Genomic DNA, 24,866 nt, shown 5'->3' with positions numbered 1-24,866 from the left:
CTTAGGCGGCAGGTCCACTCGGCGGCGTTTTCTTTTCTTCAGCGCCACAACGGGACAGGGCATTCTTGTGGGGTTCGGTGAGCTGTATTTATGCCCATCCCACCCTCGTCGCCAGTTGTAGCATCCTGCTACTAATAATGACAGACGCTTACTTGATTTTATGGAGCTTTATTCACATGTCACCATCCTCGTCCCTGTCCCTACTCTAACTGTCCCCCGGCCAGCCCCGGCTCCTCCTGTTCCCCTTCCTGGCTCCGCCCTCCCAAACACTAGCCTGCATAGAACAATGCTACATCTACACCACGGACTCTATTGCTCCACTAAAACGTTGTAAACCTAAAGGCAGAGCACCTGCGCCATGGTATAATGATGCCCTGAAGAACCTCAAGCTCGCCTGCAAACAGGCTGAGAGGAAGTGGAGACAAGGTTATTGCGACACTAATAAAACCACTTGGAAAAACAAGCTCCTAGAATATAAATCTGCCATCATAGAGAGCAAATCGACCAATTACTGCTCCACCATAGTTAACGCAGCTAATAGCTCGAAAAGTATATTCCAGATCCTTGATAACCTCATCCACCCTGACTGCGCTAAGAAACTAATCCCCCCCTCACAGACCCTCTGCGACAATCTCGCCCAGTTCTTCACGGACAAAATTGAGACCATCATTAATAATTTGGCAACTCCCCCACCGCAAAACAATCTTAATTCCCCCGTAGTTGACACCACCAACTGTGATCCACCAAACCCTGGCTGCCTACCTAGGGAAGGTCTACCAGCTCTCCCCCCTATCCCCGAGGAGGACTTCAACAGACTGGCACACGGAATCACCTCTGGGTCCCCCCTTGACCCACTGCCCCCAAAAACCTGGAAGGCGTGCGGAACAGAACTATTCCACACCCTCCGGAAGATCTGCAACCAATCGCTGTGTTGCGGACTCGTCCCCACCCCCTGGAAGCGAGCACTCATCACCCCGTTGCTGAAAAAACCATCTTTGAGCCCAGAATGTCTTTCCAACTTTCGACCTATTTCGCTTATACCCTTTCCAGCGAAAGTGGTGGAACGCTGGGTTAGCGCCTGCCTATCAACCTATCTCGAGCAGAGTCACATTCTGGACGACTTCCAATTCGGATTTCGACCAGCACATGGCACCGAAACAGCAGTGCTCACAGCCATGGAAGAACTTTGTATGCGTGCAGACAGGGGCCACGCAGTGGCCTTAATCCTATAGGACCTGTCTGCCGCATTCGATACGGTTAACCACGTGATTCTGCTAAAGAGACTGCGAGAGGCAGGGGTCGGTGGCACAGCTTTGCTCTGGTTCCATTCTTATCTCAGAGATAGGAAACAAGCTGTATCCCTTCCCCCTTTTCAATCTGCTTTCTCCCCAGTCCCTCACGGTGTACCTCAGGGTTCGTCTATTAGTCCGATCCTTTTTAATATTTATTTAAAACCATTGGTCACTTTATTCAGAAGTCACAGAATGAAAACAGTAAATTACGCGGACGATACCCAGCTTATTCTTTCTTGGGAGGGAGAAGACTCTATCCCCATGGAAGCATTCCATGACTGCCTAAGAAACACAGCCGGCTGGCTGCCTTTGAATTCCCTGCAATTCAATTCCTCGAAAACCGAGGTCTTGTTCTGTCCCAGGAGCCGAATCCCTCGTCCCTTTCCAGTGGAATTCTGGCCCCCGGAAAACTCCGATAAACCACAGCCGGTTACCAGTGTCCGCAATCTGGGCGTTATGCTCAACAATAACCTAAGCATGGAAACACAGGTAACCAAAACAGTCTCCACCTGCTCGGCCCTTATGCGTTCTTTACGCAAAATTCTGCCACTACTCCCCGCCCAGGCCAGAGCGCTGATAGTCAGGTGTACTATTCTTAGTCGCCTGGACTACTGTAATGCTCTCCTGCTCGAGTCCCCAGCTGTACTATTGGACAGACTCCAACGTGTCCAGTCGGCAGCAGCCAAACTGGCCCTTGGCTGGACAAGGAGATCTTCGGCCACAGCAGCCTTAGCCGAGCTACACTGGCTTCCTCTGAAACAACGGATAGCTTTTAAGGCTCTCTGCCTGGTCTTCAAGGCTTTACATGGATCAGGCCCCAGATCCCTACAACAGATGTTTTCCTGGTACACCCCCACCAGAACTCTACGATCCGCGACAGCCTGCCTTGTGACGGTACCTAGATTCAACAAGGTAAGGACCGGGGGAAGATCCTTCAGAGTGGCTGCTGCTAAACTTTGGAATAGTCTGCCCGCAGACATCCGTCAAACTCCACAGCTTCTACCTTTCAGAAAGCGAATCAAAACGTGGCTCTTCCCCTAGTTTTCCCGCCACCTCATTCCCCTCTTTCCCTAAACAGTCCCCCATTGCTTCCAACTCAGGTGTAAAACTCTCAGCGCCAGGATACCTGCCAGGTGACAGCTGCGCTTTACAAATGTATTAAATAAATAAATAAATAAATCTATGATGCAGTTTTTCTCTCTCCTGCTCAAGCAACACAGCTCTTGCTGCATTGTGTGAACTCTTTATAAAAATGCTCCTCTGTAATTTTTTACCCTCCCTGCTTCCCAGTGCTGCTCTGACTGGCTCTCAGAGAGCCCAGTCACAGGAGCCTGTAATTCCTTTATGACATAGCGACAGTGGATAACAAGGTCTGCCACCCACTGATGCTACCTCATAGCAGTGAGTTAGTCGAGAATCCATCCATTCACACTAATACCCCTCTTTGAAAGCCATCCATAACAAAGAAATTGTATTGAGAAAAGAATTCACAGGAGTAAGGATAGTTACAATGTAATATAGAGAACTAACTGGTCAAAATTCAGCCCGACCTCTATTTACCAGAAAGCACTACTTAATTATCACTATAAATAATGTCCTTTTGAATTTAGATTGAGTGTGGAAACATTATCTAGTTTGTTTCTAAGACCCCAATTCTCAGCTCCCTGGTACTTTGCAGCTCTGTAATTATTTCATGTTCATATTGCACCAGTGAAACCAATCCGAACTATAGCTGACCAGGTCAAACACCAGCTTGTAACAGAGGTGCTTGTCTTTTCAGGGCAATGTTTTGTGCTGCACACTCCACAGTTCAGACCGGGCAAGGCCTTGCCCTTGAATTCCATTAGTTTAAAACATAACTTCTTAACAGGGTGCTGACCAAGTTCATAATCTGCTTCCTTCCTCTGAGCATGGGCTCTGCAGGAATGCAAACAGTTGTCAAAGAGTCAGAGAGGCAGATGTGTAGCTCACATATAGCTCAGATGAGCCTCTGTGAAGTAGGCCTCACATATGATGCAGTACTGTCACCCTACTTGTGGTGAGAACGCTAAGATCCCCAATGATCCAGCCCTGGACTTGCCTTCCCATTCACACAGCTGAGACAGAGATTGTTGACAGGGCCGGACTGGCATTTTATTATACTGGGCATTTCCCCAGTGGGCTGGAGGCCGGTTTTGAAATGCTAGAGTGGCTCCTGGGGCCTGTATCACTTTCACCCAGGATTAATTAAAGCAGGCATGGGTAAAATCATGAACGAGAGAGAAAGGGAAAGGGAGGGAGGTAGAGAGAAAGTTATCCAAGAGGGAGAAGAGAGCGCGAGAGATCAGATGGATGAAAGCAAGAGATGGAGCGAGAAGATGAAGGGAGCAGAGCTGGTTGATTATTTTTATCCAGGGCTGCTTTTCTTTACTCAGTCCAGTCCTGAATGTTGATTAGGCTAGATTAATGGAGAGGTGTTGTTAACAAACTCAAAATTACTTCCTGTAGTGGCCAGTCTCAGTGAGCTCTCTGGAGGACGCACGGCAAATTTAAGGCTTCCCACTAGAGAACAAAGAGATGCTCCACTGAGAAGTGGAGGATACATAAGGAATCTTATCTCATAGTAGATGAATCAGAGGGTATTCTCCATAGGTGCACTCTGTTTACTCCTACTGCCGTGTGATATTGTGAAGGCTGTGCGAATGGCAGGGGAGAAGAAGTGTGAGGGCCTGATTTAGATGTTGCCAGACGGGTAACTCTATCACAACGCTGACGGATATCCTGTCTGCAGAAATATAACTGCCATAGGATATGATGGGATTTATATTTAGGTGGACGGGATTTCCGTCAAGGTTGTGCCATAGTAACCGGTCCGCCCAAATATAAATCAGGCCCTAATAAAGTGTTCTAACCAGAGTAAATGTTGGACTGAGCTCTGCTAAACAGCAATCATTAGACAGTGACCATGACATATGTTGTGCGAGAAGTATTCCATTCATCTACTGCTGTGTGGCGGGGAGGGTATGAGGCGGCCATTCAGGGAAGTACCGCTCATATCCTCACCTTCTGTGATGGTTTCATCGCTCTGAGGAGTGACCTAGTTTAACAAAGCTCATCTTCTTATTTTGGGCTGGAGTTCTGAATATGTATGGCTAGTGATTAATGATTAATGATCGAGTTTGACCGCTGTGGAGGGAATAGGGATGCAGTAGCTCAACTTCAGGTGCTGCCTTCCACCATCGCTCCCCTCCTTGACCTGGAACACCCTCCTGCCCACCTACGGCAGACCCAAGACCTACTCGCCTTCAGAAGACTCCTCAAGACCTGGCTCTTCGAGCAGGAGCGGAACCCCCCTCCCCTCAGTGCCTGGAGACCCTCACGGGTAAGTAGCGCGCTTTACAAGTACTCTGATTGATTGATTGATTGATTGATTGATCCCTGCCCACTCCCTTGACTTCCACTCACCCTTTGATTCCTGCTCAACCTCTTGATTCCCTCTAAACCCCTTGATCCCTGCTCACCCCCTCGATTCCTGCTTAACTCATTCTGAAAGGTTATTTGTCCAAAACCTGTTCTGCTTGTCCATCTGAAGGAGTATCTTACCACACATCTCAAGATCAGGCAACAAGTGAGCTACACATGTCTGAAAATAGGGTGGAAGAAACCATGCTGGGGGCTCTGGCAAGGTGCATTACAACTATAGCATAGAAGTTTATTTTTATTCAAGACTCATTCAGTACTCAGAGACGGTCACCTTCAGATAAGCAAAGGAGTTTAAAATAACTTTGTGAGGAGGAGAGATTTGAGGTAATAAGCATGATAAAAACTTAAGATATACAAATAAATTATGTTTGACAAAGGAATTTGTACATCGAGTCCAATTCTGTTTGGGGTCGGACCCATAAGGATTTGTTAGGCATAGACAAAATAATAAATGTCAAGTGGGACTTAATTTTGTTCTAGTTTGAGTCTTCTCCCCCTTGTCCCAGACCTAGAAGCATAAAAATAGGGGGTACCTTTTTCCTAGGTGATATCATTGAAACCTGTCAAGAATTTAAGTACAAGTGTGCTCTCGAGAATCAGCTTTTGGACCCTAGTTAATTTGGGTTTAGAGCGAACCACAGTACGGAGACTGCACTGATACAAACCACTGAAGAAATAAGAATGACACTAGTTAGTGGAGAGTCAGCAGCTCTTATTCTATTGGACCTATTCACAACGTTCGACACCATGGACCACAGGTTATTGGACCGCCATCCGAACGCCATAGGAGTCAAAGGTAAAACTCTTAGCTTATTACCATCATTCCTATCGGAGAGATCCCATACTCTAAATCTTGCGGGGTTCCTCAGGGCTCCTCATTAACCCCAACGCTATTTAATATCTGTGTCTCAGAACTCGACACTTTAATTACACGTTTTAATCTAAATCCAACATCCTATGCTGATGACAACCAATTCGTTGTATCAGCTGTGGACAATGATGTCAACTACTCTTTAAGATTACATGACTGTATGATTGCCCTGAGCAGCTGGATGAGCAGACATTGCCTAAAGTTGAACTCAAGTAAAACTGAGGTTATACTATTTTGCAATCTCTCTCTAGCATGGTCTCCTGCCTGGTGACCCGGCAGGATGGGCTCACCTTCCCTCCCAGTGACCAAAGCTAGAAACCTAGGGCCCAATTCACAGAATGATCTTAAGACTCAATGCTAAACTTACTACTATTTTGGTATTCACAGAATGCACTTACTCATTTTGGCATTCACAGAATGAATTTACTACTTTTGGTATTCACAGAAGTTAGGATTTTGTCTTAAGTTTGTCTTAAGACAGACTTAAGACAGACTTAAGTTAGGATTTTGTCTTAAGTCTGTCTTAAGTCTGTCTTAAGACAAAATCCTAACTTCTGTGAATGCCAAAAGTAGTAAGTTAATTCTGTGAATGCCAAAAGTAGTAAGTGCATTGTGTGAATACCAAAATAGTAGTAAGTTCAGGATTGAGTCTTAAGTTCATTCTGTGAATCGGGCCCCTAGGCTTTATTGTGTACGGTAAGCTCAGATATGAGGCCCAGGTTTCTAAGGTAGTGTCCTGTTCATTCTATGCCATCAAAACCTTAAGGAAAATTTTCCCTTTTATCCCCAGAAACACCAGGAAGACTGTGGTCTCTGCACTAGTCATGTCAAAGGTAGACTATTGTAACGGCTTGTATATGAACCTCTAGGAAAACTACTTAGGAATCTTCAGGCGGTGCAAAATGCAACAGCCAGACTGACTCTGGACATTCCCAACTATCAGTCGGTAGCCGCAGGCAACTGGGAACTACACTGTCCTGGTGCGACAGCAAATTAAATTTAAAGCGTTCTGTGCGGCCCATAAGGCCTTGCATAGAGTAGGTCCGAATTTTTTATGGAAAGCTTTTAATTGGCATACTCCAAACCAGCCGCGGCCGGTGGTGGGAGTACCTGCGGGCGGTGACTTGGGGAGGGAAAGGGGCAGAGTGGGGGTAGTAATGTATGGATTACGGAGTTTAACAGGTAAGTTAACATATATATGAATAAAACGAATTTCGTTGCGTGCACTGCATCACCAAATGCGATGCAGTGTGTGCAACAAATTTTGTTTTATTTATTTATATGTTTACTTACCTGTTAAACTCCGTAATCCATACATTACTACCCCAAACCCTGCCCCGCCCCCTCCCCAAGTTACCGCCCGCAGGTACTCCCACCACCGGCTGCTGCTGCTCCAAACAGACATCTTTGATCAGCAATGCCAGACTGATTACCCCCACAAGAGTCAGAAAAGCGTCTAGGGAGGAAGCAGCTTCACTAACAGCACAGCCAGGCTGTGGAATTTCCTTTCACTACATCTTAGGGGCATACCCTCCCTCCATGCCTTCAGAAAAGAACTTAAGACTTGGATATTTAACAACTAGAAATGCCCCGGCTCAATATGCTTATGTCCAGCAAGCACCAAGAAACCTATGGGTAGATGTGCGCTATATAAGTCTGTATAACATAACATAACATTTATTGATTATATAAATGTGGCAATATACTACTTTCAGCTTCAAGTTTCACAAAACCTAAAATAAATATGGATAAACAGAGATAAAATGGAAAAATAAAATATGGATAAATACAAACAGAAATGTTAAAAAAACAAACACCATAAAACCGAGAGCCCTAATCATAACTATTTATACCAAACAAAATGGTGAAGGGTTGCAACAGAGAAGGCTTATTTAATAATGAATTCAAAAAGACTGCCAACTGATTCCAGGACTCATGAAGAGCGGGCATAATGCGACAACATGAAGCCAATCTCCTTCTTCCTCGTGATGGCGTCTAGAACAACAATTATGAACTGCAGGGAAGAAGCTGTTCTAGTGCCTGGGGGTGTAATAAAGAAGCCCGCAAGAGGAAAGCTCCATGCGGTGAAAGCTGGCACCTCCTAGTAACTTATAGCTGAATTGACACAGGTCCTCCCACTCCTTAGACGTCAATCTAAACTCAGTTTCTTTATTAGTTTTCTGAATATGTTTGCCAATCAGATCAACATTACCACCCTGTTGAATCTGTCTGTACCAGCTGCCCTTACCTCACAAACTATATTCAAACATTTGTAAAGTAGCAAGGGTCTGCCTTGATTGGAATGCTGAATATATCTTCATCAGATTTTAGATTTTCAAAAAAACGAAACCATAGCTTCTTTCCTGACATGCCGGGGTCCATGCCCAATTGGCCCCATGCCTTCTATGTGTCGACAGGAGCACTCCCTCCCTGGTGCTGCGAACGGCTACCGGGAGCTCCATTGAAGACAATGGAGTGCTCTGGGCTGCTAATAGCTGATGGGATGGGATGTGCTAATAGCCTTACAGCCAGTGCATAATTTGCCAAATATAATAGGTGTCAGGGTCCTCGTCAGGAGTAAGTCTGGGCGGAGTTCGCGGAGTTCTGCTCTGCAAAACTCTGCAAATCGATGCAAAAGCTATGCTGTGCTCCGTGGAGTTCCACGAGCAGCAGAGTATGGCATGTAGCAGTGTTTGCACTGATGTTTAGCACCAGGAGTTTGTCCTGCGCTATAAAATCAGTGCAAACAGCACTAAATGCAGCACAAGAGGGCACTGCTTCATTCTGCCATTCGAGTAGATGTTCTACTCGAGCAGCAGCATCTTCAATGTGAGTGGAAGATTTCTCAACGCTGGCGGTCGCAACCTGCCGCAACCTCCCACATGGAGAAATCTCGCCGGGAGGAGGTCTAGCTTGTCATTTTTTCTCGCGAGCGCTCACCAACGCTCGGCAATTTAACATTGGTGAGCTGCTTGAGAGAAAAATCGGCGCTCCGCGTCACTTCGCAGAGTTTTGCAGAACTTCGCGTTCCATGCGTAAAGTGGAATGCACAAAACTCAGCAAACTTCGACGCCGGAGGCCTCTGCAGCTTGCTCCAATCATTGCCCTGCAAGAGCTGCCAATGACACTCAACACAATTACTAATCATCACACTCTTACAAGTGTGACAATTCCTCCTACAGTATGCCCCCAAAGATATAGGAATAGGCTGGGCAGCAGTCAATAGTCATTTTTAGCAGCGCCACCATGTGGCAGACTGGTACAAGCCTCCTTGTTGACAATTTAGTGTTGGTGGTGAGCACCCAAACCCACCGGCTCAAATTAAGCACTGCTTATAGCCCGCTGTAGGTGGGCTATATGGGAATTAAAGGCCTGCTCCCTTGTTAAATGCCAGTATTGCCCCCTATGGAGGGCTATAGGGCTATACGTCCTTATACCTAGTATTTTTCTGTAAGTAAATCATTTTCATGAATACTGGGGAAGCAATGCCAATATCCTTCAGCATGGCGTGAACTAAGCAGTTATCAAAAATTGGGACTGAAAGATGAGAGAGGATGTCTAGAAGTGCTGTCAGATAATATGGCAGGTTGGGCAGTGCGAGGCTGCTATGTCCTTTACCAAGTTGAAGATTTGGAAAACTCCGCGTAGGCTGGCGATTATTCCAGATAAATCTGCGTAGTATTGCATCAATCTCTGAGTAGAATTTTCTTGGAATTTTAATCAAGACGTTTAAGAATAAAAAGACGAAGAGAGGTAAAATTGACATTTTAATTAAAGCTGCTCTACCAATGATTGCCTTAGGGAGCGAAGACCGTTAAAGAAGATTACGAACTTTGATTAGCTTGGACACATAATTAAGTTTAAATTATTCCACGTAATAAGATGTGACATAGATACCTAGCGAGCAAACCAGCTGTAAGGGCTTGTAGGTATAACCTAAGTCTATTAGAATATCAGTGATTGAGGCGTTAAATAAATGAATTTCTATCCAGAGCAAATTTGCCCCAAACCCCCTTTTGCCTACAGAGACACTTTTGGGTTGTTTGTCTGGCGCCCCTAACAGACCCACTGTGCCCTGTAGCCCTGCAATGTTTTTTTGTACAGAGTTTTATATAGCGCAAACTTGACCCGAATCGTGTATCGGAGCGCTTTACATAGCATAAGTTGCATTACAAAAGGACACATTCATTTTTGTTAGGCACAGGAAGAATAAGTGATTTGCCCAGAATCACAGGATGTTCAGCGTCATTGCCGAGACTCGAACTTAGGGGCATATTACCGATATTTTTCGCTAAAGGAACTTACCAATATTTTTTTTATCATAGCACATCGCCGGATTTTATCGCAGAGATAACGTGCAATTAGCAACGTTTATCTCAAATGCAATAAAATATCCGGCGATAGCGGCTCAATGCGTGAATTTCGCTGGAAATCCAGCGATATTCAGGCATCATCGCCAATAGGGTCTTAACCTGAATATCCACCTCCCATTGGATATACAGGTTAAGAAGTGGTCTGAGCAGGCGTTAGGTTTTGGAGATATTCGCGCTTAACACAAATTTTTTTATTGCTTCGCCTGCATTGATAATAGGCGATAGCGATGTTAGCGACTGTTTTCAGTCGCTAACAGTTTGGGTACGCCCACTTTGCATGTCATTAATGATAAATATCGCTGACATGCAAAGCGGGCCCCAAACCTGTCGCTATCGCCTACAGGCTGTTGCTAACTGTTGTTAGCAACAGCTTGCTATTAGGGCAATAAAATTATCGCCGCTTTTGCGGGAAAAAGTCCAGCTAAAGCGGCGATAATGCCCTTGATAATATGCCCCTAAGTTCCCCAGGTTTGAGGTCGGACGTCCTAGCCTTTAAGCCAACTCCTCTTCCCAATTAAAACTGATACATCACCCACACCCCTTCTGGACTGCAAAACGTGGATGTAGTGAGAAATGCTGATATATTTTAATATGTAATTGTCTTTTAAAGTTTTCTGTTGGGACCTGGCCTGTCTCCTGGGTCGCCGATGATGTCATCGAATGACCATCATCCTCTGCGACAGGGGTGTAGCTTCCATTGGTGTGGCAGGTACAGTGGCACCAGGGTCCAGAGACCTGCGGGGCCCACTGAGCCCTTGTTGTTGCTGTATTTTATCATTCAAACAGGAGCTAAGGTGGTCCATTTCCTTCCTTGCACTAGGGCCCATGGCACACCGGCTACGGTGCTGCTCTGCGGGGAATGGAATTACTGGATAAGCTTTTAGTGGTTACAGAATTTATTGCCCGTTTTGGGTCAGTCTGTAATGGCAGGGTCCCAGGCCTCTTGTAAAAGTATGGATCTTTGTAAAACACTGCTTTCCCATTATACACCCAAAGAAGCTATAAATGAACTCAATCAAGCCATCCACTCATATACAGAACAAGTTTATTAACTCCCTCTGCAGCAGTTGTGAGCTTCCCTGTTAAACAATCGAAGGCCCCACGGTCTAGACATCCATCCATCTTCAATCTACCTGAATGTTTACAAGGCCCTGCACACCACAAACCAGACTGCACCTACACAACGGAACACTCTCTGGACCAGAGAGCACACCAACCAAGAGTTTAAAAAATAAAATAAAACACACTGTCTGGAACAACCCCCTCCACATGTAAGGAGGACATCTTAATCTAGTCTGACATCAATTATGCCCGATTCTAGATTCAAACGCCCCACTGCTCCCATACTCATCCAAGTACTTAATTTGAGCAGGTGGTTTCCGGTGCTCAGCATTTTCACTTATTTGTCAACACCGGGATGAGGACAACAACAGTTGTTTATTCATTCAATATACAGTAAAAATGACTAATACCTACTTCCAAAGCCATTTTTATAGCATTCGGGCAGGTGATAGTCAGAAATGTCCCACTTGTTGGAGTGGGATGGTTAGTAGTTATGCTGTTACTGTCATTGTCAGCGCTGGTAGACGCAATAGATTTCACAAGCTACAGTTGGGTCCTGATGAGGGCCCTGACACTTAGGGGCTTTTTAGGATGGCGGGCGGACCTGAGTCCTCCTGCCATCCCCACAGTGTCCGGACCGGCCGCCAGACATGCGGCGGTCCCACACAGCGTATCAGGATGCGACAGCCACCCTCGCGGTCACATTCAGCATTTTAACATTGCGGCGGGTGCTGCTTACAGCAGCACCCGCTGCAATGCTGATGTCGCCTGTAGTGCATGTCACTGCACCACATGGCAGGCACCACATGGTGCCTGCCACTTGGTGCAGCGACATTTTGGGGGGTACCATGGGTATCCACCCGAGTCTACCCCACCTTCCCCCAACACAAGGGGGGCCCACAACAGGCCCCCGTAGAAAAACTTTTCATGCCTTTCAATGGCGGCATCACCGCCATGGAAAGGCCAGTTTATGCATGTATCCTAATCTGGTGGAAGCTGCCTGCTAGGCACCTCCACCATTTTGGGTACCCTGCTCCATCTGCCAGGCAATCGGAACGAATGCTGGTGGTGGACGGTCTTTCCGTCTGCTAGGGATGCAGTCAAGTTCCCACCGCCATCCTAATCTGGCAGTGGGAAACATCTGTTTGATGGCAGAAGTACTGCCACCGGAGGGCCGGTGGTTGCCACCGCCGGCCCTGGGGTGGCCGTCCTTTTGCCATCCTAATCACCCCCTTAGTTTTTATTAGGTCGAGCCTGAGCCAGTGCGATCTGTTGTAGGTACTGTAAGAAGAGTAAGCCCCGCCCATATTTTTCATTGGCTTGTGTGTTTGTCCTTCCTAAATGCTGGTCTCTTATTCCTTAACATGCCCTCATTTGTACCTTCCCAGGGCTACTGGCCCCTTTACTTCGCTTTTTACACCGTAAGCACTATGGGCCAGATGTAGGTAGGCTTTTACAGGTCGGTAACGGCCGAAATCGTCCGTTACCGACCGGTAATAGCCTTTTCCTATGTAGGTGGTATATATACCGATTCGGTAAATACCGATTCGGTATTTACCGAATCATCATTTACCGATTCGGTATTTACCGAATCGGTAAATGAGATGTAGGAAGCACTTTAAAGAGTGCTTTTGTGCTTTAAGGATTCGTTATTTACCACCAACGGTTGGTTGGTGGTAAATAAGGAATTCTTGTGTAAATGCAAATGTGTGCATTTACACCTGTGCCATGTGACAGGCATGTATGTATGCCACATGTGCACACCAGCACTATTCAGGGGTGCAACAGGGTGTCAAAGTGACACCCTGCCACCCTTGACTATTTCCCTATTTTACCGAATCGGTATTTACCGATTCGGTAATTGAAATACATAGGATTTACCGATTCTAAAATACCGAATCGGTAAAATTCTGTATTTTAGAATTGGTAAAACCTATTTACCTACATCTAGCCCTATATTCTTTATTGAGTTTGTCCTACTTGAAGCAGGACGGTGTGCTTTGTTTACTTTCAGCGCGCTGTGCACTCTTTCACTTTCGGAGCTGCTGCGACACTCGCAACCCTTTGTTTTTTATTTAATTACTATTTTCCTGCTTCAAGTGGCTTGTGTGTTTCCCCAATGCTTGTTTTATCTTTCTTGTTGTTTAGAAAATACCATGCAGTGCTTTCATGTTCAGGCCACGCCCCTTTATTGAGACGACACCGTGTACAGAAAGGTCTGCAGCACCTATTGCATTGCAAATGAATATATTACCAATGGTGGTGCTCGTGGTATTTTAAAAATGTGGGGCTCGCGTGACTTGAGCTTGAGCTCTCACTTTAACAAAGCATTAGGGGCATGCAGTAGTAGTGTGAGGTATGAGCGTGAGATAGCAGCGCAAGGAGATGACAACGACACAGTGACGCAGCAGCGGGCGGCTCTGGGCGCCGGCTCCTCTAAAAGCCATTCCTGAAGGGCGGCTGCTGCTCCTGGTCACAAAGCTGCTTTGCCACAGTCAAACATTTCTCAGTGGACTAATGCATCTTTTGTGGAACTATGCGGCATATTATCAAGACAGGTGATAAAATTATCTCCACTTTAGCGGCAGAAAACTGCCGCTAAAACGGAAATAATGGGCTTGATAATATGCTCTATGGAATTCCAATTGAAGCCCATGTTAGATGTGAAGGACATCTAACATGGGCTTCAATTGGAATACCATAGAGCTTATTATCAAGCCCATTGTCGCCGTTTTAGCGGCAGTTTTCTGCCGCTAAAGTGGCGGTAATTTTATCATCAGTCTTGATAATATGCCCCTATATGTGTAACCAGTCCATTAGAAGTTTGAATCTCAACGGATAAGCTCTGCCTAAAGTAGGGAAAATAAACATTTTCCATTCTTTTAAAAATCGTCATATGGCCACTAGTAATACACTATTAAAGACTCCAAGCATCACAATAAAAGGCACAGTATCAACTCACACCTAGAGTGAAATCAGTTTTCATATTGTCATTCTCACTGGTAAAAAATTAGGGGCAGATTTACGACTTCTGGCGCATTTCTGCTAATTAGCAGAGATGCGCCAGAAGAGTTGCTACGCATCTGCCCACCCGTGCGCCACCACTGATGCGTCGCATTTACAATGTGCCGCACTGTGGCGCTCGGATGGGCAGATGCGTGACGCATCCCTGGTGGAAATTTGGCGCATTGCGGGAGTTGCGTCGCAAGCGCGACGCAGCTCCAGCAAGGCTCGGGGGTGTCCTATCTGAAACATGCTGCGTCAATTCTTACGCCTGCTTCAAGCAGACGCAGGGTTTTGATGCAGCCATGGCCCTAAAAGTGACTGAGTGAAATCTTATAGATTTAACTTAGCCACTTTTAGGAGGCATTCCTGCACCGGAACGCCTGCCCCCCTGGCCCCCGCCCCCCTACGCCAGAACGCCTACATGTGGCGCAGGGCTTTACAACGTGACGCATCTCCCAGATGCGTCACGTTGTAAATACCCGTGCAGCATGGCGCTGGCTTTGCTCCGCCTCTGCGTCACAAAAGTGACGCAACAGCAGTGTAAAAGAGGTGCAAGGGGCTTGTAAATTAGCCCCTCAGAGTTCTGCTGAAACAGCACATCTAACTAGCTGAATTAATATCATGGCAAAGTAGGACTCAAAGTCGAAGTTATAGGTAGATTAGCGTCACGTGTCAAACTTTTTACAGTTGAGGGCTTCACAGGCGGTAACAAGATATCCGTCAAAAATTGACAAATGGCCCTACAGTCCGAGACTCGTTTCCCCTCCTACTTTAGAGGTGAATGCACTTCTAGTTCTAAAGGGCCAGCCTCAGCCAGCTCTGAGCCTCCACCCGCTGCACGATCATGGCTCAGTGGTGTCAGAAGTTTGCCTTATTTAGTGGGGCCTTCTGGCACTGTATTTTCATGCTCAGGTCTGCCATACAAGTGCAAGACATGAAAACATACCTATGTCCCCCACATGCAGGAAGAAAATTCACAGCGTGACAGGGGTACTCATTTTTTTTTCCATATTTCAAAAACAAATGAGAATCTGGCTGCCACAACATGGTAAACTGACTGTCACTAAGCATTTTCAGTAATTCACTACAGCCATGTTACCAAAAGCAGTTTTGGCAAATATTGGGGCATATTTACAAGCCCCTTGCGCCACTTTTACATCACTTTTCCCATGTTAAACATGATGCAAATGTGATGCAAGAGGCTTGTAATATAGCCCCATTTTCCTTTCCATTATCCATGAATCACATTAAATAGTGGATGGGCTATCAACAGGCAGGCAGAGGGCTACATTCAGGGCACCAGTAGCTTTTAGCTCTGCCTGCCCGGGCGTTTAATGATGAGCCACTGAAATGTTTTCAACTAAATGCAGTGGCGGAGCTAGAGCTTCTGGAGCCCGGGGCTATCCCTCAGATTGCCGTCCACGGCAGGTAGCTGGGGGGTTGGGGGTGCTGGGGAAAAAGGATGGCAAGCAGCAGCAGTGGATTGGCAGGGTTTAAATTGTGATGCCACTCTCTACTCCACTGCAGGTGAAAGCAAAACAAGAGGTTCTTCCAACTGTCACCCATATCCAACGACAGGACGAGAGATAACTGTTATATTTGGGGTGCTAGCTGGTGGCCCAAGGAGCTGGGACCCCCCCCAAAACCTGTTTCCGAACTCAAAAACCTTGGTGTCTGGTTGGATTCCAAACTAACCTTCTCGCTCCATACTAAGAAGGTGGCATCCATGTGCTTCGGCATTCTGCGTGGGTTGAGGCCTATCCTCAAATTTTTCTATGCTCCCACCCGCCAGATGGTGATCCAAGCTAGCGTTCTATCGAGGCTCGATTACGCGAGCTCACTGTTCTTGGGCGCCAATCAGGCGGAAGTCCTGCGACTCCAACGAGTGCAGAACGCGGCAGCTAGGGCCCTGGTGGGCCTGCCGCGTTTCTGCTCAGTCCGTAGCACAATTTCCAACTTACACTGGCTGCCAGTAACCAGACGTATAGAGTTCAAGGCCCTCTGCTTTGCATTCAAAATTCTTAAGTCTGACACCCCCATCATACTTCAGCACCTTTTGTCTTTATACACTCCTTCGCGCAGCCTTCGATCTGCCGGCCAAAATTTGGCACTTGTTCCCCGTTTCCAAAAATGTAGATTAGGTGGCCGATCGTTTATGGTTTTGGCCTCTAAACTATGGAATGCACTCCCGACCCACATTCGTTCTCTGGAGGACCTTTTTGCTTTTAGAAGAGCTGTCAAAATCATCTCTTCCCTTTGTCTTATTGATCACTCCCTACTTTTCTCTGTGTTATTGGTTGTGTTATCTGTTCTAGAGACAGCGCCGGGACGCCCCTTAGCTGGGGCAGCTGTGCGCTTAAAAAATCCAAATAACATAACATAACATAACATTTCCATGTTATGCTGTACACATGTTTTGAATGGGAAGACTGGATAGATTGCTTTGAGAATTATATAGTAGCTTTAGATGGCACAAAATTTCCGGCTGCTAGGAAGAAAGCTTTACTCTTGGGTTGTCTGGGAAAAGAAGGACAACATGTTTTTAAATATATTCCAGCTGGGGAAGAAATGGAAGATGTTTACAAGGAAGTGGTGATGAAATTGGAAAAGAGGTTTGCCAAACATCTTAATGTGGTCATGAGAAGACATAAATTTTATGCACAGCCTCAACGAGAACATGAGAGTATTGATGATTTTGTAGCCAGATTGAGAGAATTGTCAGCTAAATGTCAATTCGGCGCAATGCAAGAGGGGATGATTCGTGACCAGCTAATTGTTCAGTGTTATTGCAAAAAAACTCAGGAAAGACTATGGGCCTAAAGCAATCCAACACTGAAATATGCCATAGCTATTGCAAAGGTGGTTGAGAAATCGGAGAAATGCATGAGGGAAATGAAAATAAATCCCAGCAGCAACAAAGATAAAGAAGTAGCAGTTGTGAAAGTGTTTGTGCCATCAAGAACAAGTATCAATATAATTATAATAATAAAAACAAGTTTCAGAGGAACTTTAATAAAACATCTGGGAAAATTGCAGCAAAAAATTGTCTCAGATGTGGGAGCACATACCATATAGCGGATTCGAAACAGTGCTATGCAGTTGGGAAGGATTGTTTATTGTGTGGGAAAAAAGGACATTTGGCACGCATGTGCAAACAGCAAAATGAAAAGGTTGCATGTGTGAATGATCCTACATCCACTTACAGAGTTGTTGTTATTACTTCTGATATTGATGTAGTGGAGGTGGAGGGTCTGGAGAAGAGAAGAACACGACCTAAGGCTGACTTTAAGATAAAGGGAAATATGGTTTCTTTGATGGTTGACACTGGATCAATGTTTACTATCATACCACGAGAAATTTATGATAAAACATGGCAAAGTGGTCCGTTGTCTAGATCTGACGTGGTTCTGAAATCATATCAAAGGAATGATATTAAGGTGGTAGGGTACATGGAAACAGAGATAGAGCTTGGAGGGAGAGAAACTCATGGAAAAATATATGTGGCTGAAGAAGGACCACCAATTTTGGGTTGGTCACACCAATATGACTTGGGAATTAAAGTGGATCCCACAGCAGAAATACCTGTCATGACTGGGATTGCATGTAACGTTGATGACCTGAATGGTTTGTTGGACAAATTTAGTGGGGTATTTGAGCCTAGACTGGGAAGGTTTAAAAACTATCAACATGTTATCAAACTTTAAAAAAATTGGATTCCAATCAAGCATACAGCTAGTAGGGTTCCGATTGCAGCAAGGGCAAAGGTAAAGGAAATCATTCAACAGCTTTTGGATGACAAAGTGATTGAGCCAGTGGAGGCTGTTGAATGGTTATCTCCAGTCGTTATCACAAGCAAACCGGATGGCTCACTCAGAATCTGTGTGGATTTGAGAAGCTTGAATGATAATGTAATATCTGACAAGTTTCCTTCGCCAAACATTAACGAATTAATCTTGATGCTTGATGGTGCGAAAGTTTTCAGTAAACTGGATATGCGGAGTGCATACCACCAGGTTGAACTCAGTGCTGAATACAAATCCCTGACTTCATTTATCACAGGGGAGGGTACTTTTCGGTTTTCTAGACTCCCGTTTGGGTTGTGTTCCGCTGCGAGTGTTTTTCAGAGTCTGATGAATTCGATTTTATCAGGTGTTGATAAGGCTATCGTGTTTCAAGACGATATTCTTGTCTTTGGCAAAGATGATTGTGAACATAATCAGGCACTTGCAAAAGTGTTAGATAGAATTGCGAAGGCTGGCCTGACTTTAAAGAGGGAAAAGTGCAAATTCAAGACACAAGAAGTAGAGTATTTAGGACATTTGGTTACAGAGGAAGGGATAAGACCTAAGGAAAATTTGGTTAGTGCCATTGTGAATGCAAGGGTGCCACATGATAGAGACTCTTTGAGATCGTTCATGGGTTTAGTGGAATATTATTCAAAGTGTGTGCTAAATTTTTCACATAAGACAGAATCATTGAGGGAGATTTTGAGAAGGGGTAAAAAGTTTGCTTGGGGAAAAATGCAACAATCTGCTTTTGATTTAATCAAAGAGGAAATAGTTCATGCAGGTGTGTTAACTCCTTTTCAGAATGGACTTGAACATATTCTTACTGTGGATGCCACTGCTGTGGGCATTGGGGCTGTTTGGCACAAGTGCGTGGGGGAGTGGAAAGGACAGTGGCGTTTGCTTCACGTTCCACGTCTGAGTCTGAACGTAACTACACCGTTATAGAAAGGGAGGCTTTGGCGGCGGCTTGGGCTACAAGTCATTTTAGAGTATTCTTGTGGGGCAGTCATTTTAGGTTGCGTTTGGATCACACACCATTGTTGAAAGTTTTGGGTCCTGGGGGTATTAATAATTGTTCAGGAAGATTGGCAAGACTGGCTGTAAAATTACAAGAATTTGACTGTAAAGTAGAGTATGTTCCAGGTTGGCGCAACAGGGTTGCTGACTGCTTGTCAAGGCTTCCGGATAAGGAAGCAGTGGTATCTGATTTTTCCACTGAAGAAGTTTTTGCAAGTGTTGATGATGCGTTGGAGGGTTAGGCTGGTGTTATTCAAAGGAAGACTTGGATTAAGGAGATGGAGGAGGATGCAACATTGATTGGTGTTCGTAGGCTGATGAACGGTAATATCAGAAGAGAAAGTTGTGTTCCACTTGGTGGCGACCTTTTGTGAAAATTGTGGATCAATTATCTGTTACTGACGATGGTGTGATTATGCGTCAAGACAAGTTTATACCGCCGCAGGGATTGCGGGCTAGACTGATTAGCTTGGCACATTAGGGTCATATGGGGCAAACCATGACGATAAGGAGGTTGAGAGAGTTTTATTGGTGGCCGTCTATGGATCAGCAGGTGAGGGATTGGGTAGAAAAGTGTGTGGGCTTGCAAGGAGTCTGAAAAAAGGTTGAGGGTTGGTATTGGATCATCTAATGAGCCCCAGCATGTCTCTTTGGCTGACAAAGTTTGGGAAAAGGTTTGTATAGATTTCATTGGGCCATTTTCATTTCTAAAAGAGAGTGAGAGATATGCTGTTGTTTTGGTGGATGCTAAATCAAAATGGGTGGAGGTTGCTTTTATGAGCATTATTACAACCAAGGCTACAATTGCTGTTTTATCTGATATTTTTAAGAGGGAAGGATTTCTGGTCGTTCTACTGACTGACAATGGTACGCAACTAACATCAACAGAAATGAAGTGTTTTTTAGATTCTGTTGGTATAAAGCATTCGTGTTGTTCATTATGCAACCCGCAAGGAAACGGTCGTGTCAAGCGCATTAACCGTATGGTTAAAGGTACCATGCAGTTAGCTTATGGTGCTCGTCTGCCTGGCTTGAGTCTGTGAGTGAAATGCTTTGGGCGTATCGAACAACAGTTATCAATGATTTGGGCAAAAGTCAGTTTGGAATGATGCAGGGAAGGGAGGCTGGTACTAAGTTACTTCCCTCATGGATGTGGAAAAAACAATTAAAGGGAGAGTTACAGTGTGACAAGTTGAGTATGGAGGACAAACGCTTCATTAATATTGGAGATTGGGTAAAAGTGAAACCTGGTGGACATAGCAATTTTGTGAACAAGTTTAGAGGACCTTTTAAAGTTAAAGCTGTGGGTGGCAATTGGGTCAGATTAACTAATGGTCAAGTTTGGAATTTAAGGCGGGTGGCGTTATATCAAAGGGGAGATTGCAGATAGGTGGAGGTTTTAGAGGAAAAGGATGATTGGGAGAAATGTTCACCATGGATGTTGATGAAGGATGTGATGAAGGATGTAGAGTTTTCTACTGGACAGGATGTTTAAGGTTAAGTTTAAGTTTGACATTTGTATAGCGCACTACTCACCCAGAGGGTCTCAAGGCGCTTGAGGGAGCGGGGTACTTACTTATCGAATATCCAAGTTTTTAGTTGTTTTCTGAAGGAGAGGTGGTTCTGTGTAAGGCGGAGGTGGGTGGGGAGAGAATTCCAGGTCTTGGCCGCTAAGTAGGAGAAGGATCTTCCCCCCATGGTGGATATATGGATGCGCGGAATTGCGGCGAGGGCTAGATTTGACGATCGTAGTTGGCGGGTGGGGGTGTAGAAGGACAGGCGCGTGTTGAGGCATTCGGGTCCTAGGTCGTAGAGGGCTTTGTGTGCGTGGGTGAGGAGACGGAACGTTATTCTCTTGTTGACGGGGAGCCAGTGGAGGTCTTTAAGGTGACCAGAAATGTGAGCTTGGCGGGGGATGTCTAGTATGAGTCTGGCTGAGGCGTTTTGGATGCGTTAGAGTTTTTTCTGTAGTTTGGCTGTGGTTCCGGCATAAAGGGTGTTTCCGTAGTCCAGTCGGCTTGTGACCAGTGTGTGGGTGACCGTCTTTCTTGTTTCGGTGGGGATCCAGCGGAAGATTTTTTTGAGTATACGTAGGATGTTGAAGCATGATGATGAGACGGCGTTGACTTGTCTGGTCATCGAGAGGGAGGAGTCCAGGATGAAGCCCAGGTTACGAGCGTGGTCCGTAGGTATGGGTGCGGTTCCCAGGGCCGGTGGCCACCATGAGTCGCCCCAGGCAGGGGGGGATGAACCTAAGATGAGGACTTCCGTTTTGTCCGAGTTCAGCTTTAAACGGCTGTTCTTCATCCACTCGGCTACTTCTTTCATTCCTCCGTGTAAGTTGGTTTTGGCGGTGTTTGGGTCTTTGGTGAGGGAGAGGATCAGCTGGGTGTCGTCTGCGTAGGAGATGATGTTGAGGTTGTGTTGGCGCGCGATGGATGCAAGGGGACTCATGTATACGTTGAAGAGGGTGGGACTGAGTGATGATCCTTGTGGTATTTTATATATATATATCTATACATAAGATGTTGATTCTTCCTCCTTTAAAGAGGTAGTTGGATCTGATGAACAGGGTACGGATGCAAGGGATGGAGATGGGTCTGATGTTTCACGGGTTTTGACGGTGCTAGTGAAAGAAGGTTACCTGTGTATCTGAGTGATTATGTTTCTTGACTTCGTATGTTTTATTTGTTTATAGTTTTATTTTGGTTATCTTTATTGCTATTTTCTTTTGGTCTAGTTTTACTGTAAAGGGAGGAGATGTGTTATATTTCCATGTTATGCTGTACACATGTTTTGCTGTCTAGAATGGTACATCTCTATGATGCTCTAGAGATTCTGATGTGATGTCACCTCTGTGGCATCATTGACAGTTGATCCAGCTGTGTCTGGCAAGAAGCTGTTTAGGTTCTTTCTCCGAAGAATAAATCTACTTAAAGATATTCAATGGTTTACCTTGCCTTTATATCATAACAATAACTTAAGCTGATAGCCACCCTTAAGTTAAGTGCATACTGCTGCTGTATAGGACAGAGGTATAAAAATTCAAAGGCTAGCTAATTTCACAGGAGGCGGACCATAACTATCAGAGCATTAATCAATGTTCCCAATACCTGGAATTATTTTAGTAGGAACAGGCAGCCTTTCTAGATCACAGATTTCTCATGGGCAGTGTGTGACCATTTCTTATAAGTAGGAAGTGCCATTACAGGAAGTGCCATTACAATGGACAGCTGCATGTATGGAACACAAAACCTCAAACTGGTTCTTTTACTGCTTCAGAATGGACACTGGAAACTACACCCTCTGAGGCGGAAGCCGGAGGACACACTCGATTTTAAAAATTGTTTATTCTTTGTTTGCCATATTTTAAAAACTTTGCACCTGATTCAGAAGTCTTCTCTGGGCATAATCGCCAGGCAGGCTTTTCACCTTCAGCGGATCTAGCGCTGTTTGCTGTTATTCTTGGCTCACGGCCGCCATTGCTTCAGACGCTTCAGACGCGAGGCCACGCCCACCGGACAGGCCACGCCCACAACCCCCGCCTATAAAACAACGCAGACCAATTGCGCGCTTACTGGAAACTACACCCTCTGAGGCGGAAGCCGGAGGACACACTCGATTTTAAAAATGTGTCTCCTGCGCAAGCGCAGCGGACGAGCGCAGCGGGAGCGCCGTTTGCACGCTGAAGGCGCGCCTAAGGCAAGCCCGTCTGCGCCCGTCCACGCCAAGACCGCGACAGGCACAGGAAACTCTGGACTCGGGCTCCCCCTCATAAGTTACCAGGCCAACTCTCTGATAAACCTACGCAGCGGTAAAAATTGTGCCTGCAGAGTCGACATCAATACCATCAAGGGGCCATTCAGCTGCAGGCTATGCAGATGGACCTCCTCCCATGTCAAGATTCCAGTCCCTCGAATAAATTCAAGGGACGGCATTCCGCTTTTTAAAGGAGGGTTAATTAATGCACGCTCCATGGGATGCCATAACCAAGATATCAAAGATATCATCCAGGAATTAGACCTTGACTGTCTTCTCATAACGGAGACCTGGCTTACGGACAACAGTAATCCTGACTTAGCCACTGCCCTCCCACAAGGCTATTCCATTTTCAGGCAAGACAGACTGAAGGGGAGAGGCGGAGGAGTAGCCTTGCTACTGCGCAACTCCTTCAAATGCCACACCTTCACCCTTGACTCACTAAAAGGAGCCGAATCCCTCGGATTCTCTATTAAACTTAATGAGTCCACCTCCTTCTCAGGAGGACTTGTCTACCGCCCCCCAGGTTCCGCTACCAAATTCTTAGACACTCTCAGTGATACCCTTGGTCAGCTCCTAACCAGATACCCACATGTCACTATGCTGGGTGACTTTAATCTGCACCTTGACTCCACAGAGGACGCGCAGACACTTAACTTCCACCAAACCTTGGATATCTTCAACCTTCAGCAAAGGGTCAAGCAACCCACCCACTTAGCTGGACACACTCTAGACGGAGTCTGTACCAACTTTCCCCCTCTGGAGACCCATACCCCGGTCGCACAAATCTGGACAGATCATTTTTTTTTTTCTTTAAATTTGTTTTTATTGCAGAATTATAGACAAACTTCAAGGTCAAACAACCAGACATCCTCTTACAACTCGAGGCACCATATCGTGACAAAATAGTACACAGCCATTTAGCCCACATCCCGGAGGCCGGGCGGCGCACCAACCATCTCTTTCAGTCCGGTCCACATAGCGGCCAAAAGGACATCCGATCAACAGCACGATCATGTATCTGCTTTTTCATTACCTAACAAACTCCCCCCCCAGCGCTGATACTTCCCACATTTTCCTTTATGCTATGTCCGGGCCCCCAGTATCCACCCCGGCAGGTCCACCTTAGTTCTCTACTAGAGCAGTCGTCCGATCGCGTCTAATACCAATCATTTCTCATTGACCCCTACGTGTCTCCCTACCACCGACTGCTGGTGAACTGGTGGGTTCCCCTGTCTCGGAAGCCCCCTTCGGTGTGTTAGCAGTGTCCCAGTATCTATCCCCCCCTGACCCCCCCCCCTGCCGCCATAGATGTGGGTGGTATCTGTGGGTCCCAAAAATGGCGTCAATATGCCCATCGGGGTCAAGCTGTGGTCTTCCTAGCCTCATGGAACCTCCCCGTCCAGGCTCCCCTCCTCTTCCTCCCTGGTCAAGTAGTCGTTCAGGGCCTGCACAATCATCTCCCACGCTCTCGCAAGCTCTAAGCTCTTCTCATTACCGGTCTGATCACACTCTCACACTGGGACCATTTACGCAGCTCATTCGACCATCTCCGGACAGACGGGCCCTCCCTGGATTTCCAGTGCCAGGTAATCTCCCTCTGCGCCAGAATAAGTCCTAAGTCGATAAACTTGCTCGTGTTTTTGGTCTTCGCCGTGTGTGGGAACCACAGCAATATACATGCGGCCATGTCAAAGTCCACCTCCCTGTCCGTGACAGCATTCAAAAGCTCCCCCACCTCTGCCCAGTACGTCCCCAACCGCGGGCAACCCCACAGCATATGGTCTAACTCAACTGCAAGTACCAAGCATCTCGGACACGCTGCATCCTGTACCTGAAAGTGCCGTCTGATTTTCCCTGGCGTCAGGTATGCTCTATGTAATATGAAGAAATGGACCTGTTGGAAGCGAGCGTTCCTACAACCCTTCCATGTTCTCTTCCAAATGTGGCCCCACTCCGGGTCCGGTATGGGCTTACCTATGCTGTCCTCCCATTTCCCCTTCAGCTCGGCCAACGGTGCCAGACCCTCGTTCAGCATTCTCGAATGAAGACAGGTCACCGCCTTTACCGTACCCGCAGCCATCACAACGTACTGGCAGGCCATAGTCGTTTCTGGTTCGCCCAGTCCCCCCTGCCAGTGTTTTTGTATCGCCGTAGTCACAGCGGCATGCAAGAGGTAGCTCCCATCCGCAAGCCCAAATTGGTCCTGCAACACCCGATAGGGTACTAGCACCCC

Source organism: Lissotriton helveticus, chromosome 1_1 (assembly GCF_964261635.1).
Source record: "Lissotriton helveticus chromosome 1_1, aLisHel1.1, whole genome shotgun sequence".
Taxonomy (NCBI): domain Eukaryota; kingdom Metazoa; phylum Chordata; class Amphibia; order Caudata; family Salamandridae; genus Lissotriton; species Lissotriton helveticus.
The sequence above is the reverse complement of the archived record's forward strand: the minus strand, read 5'-3'. Positions refer to the sequence as shown.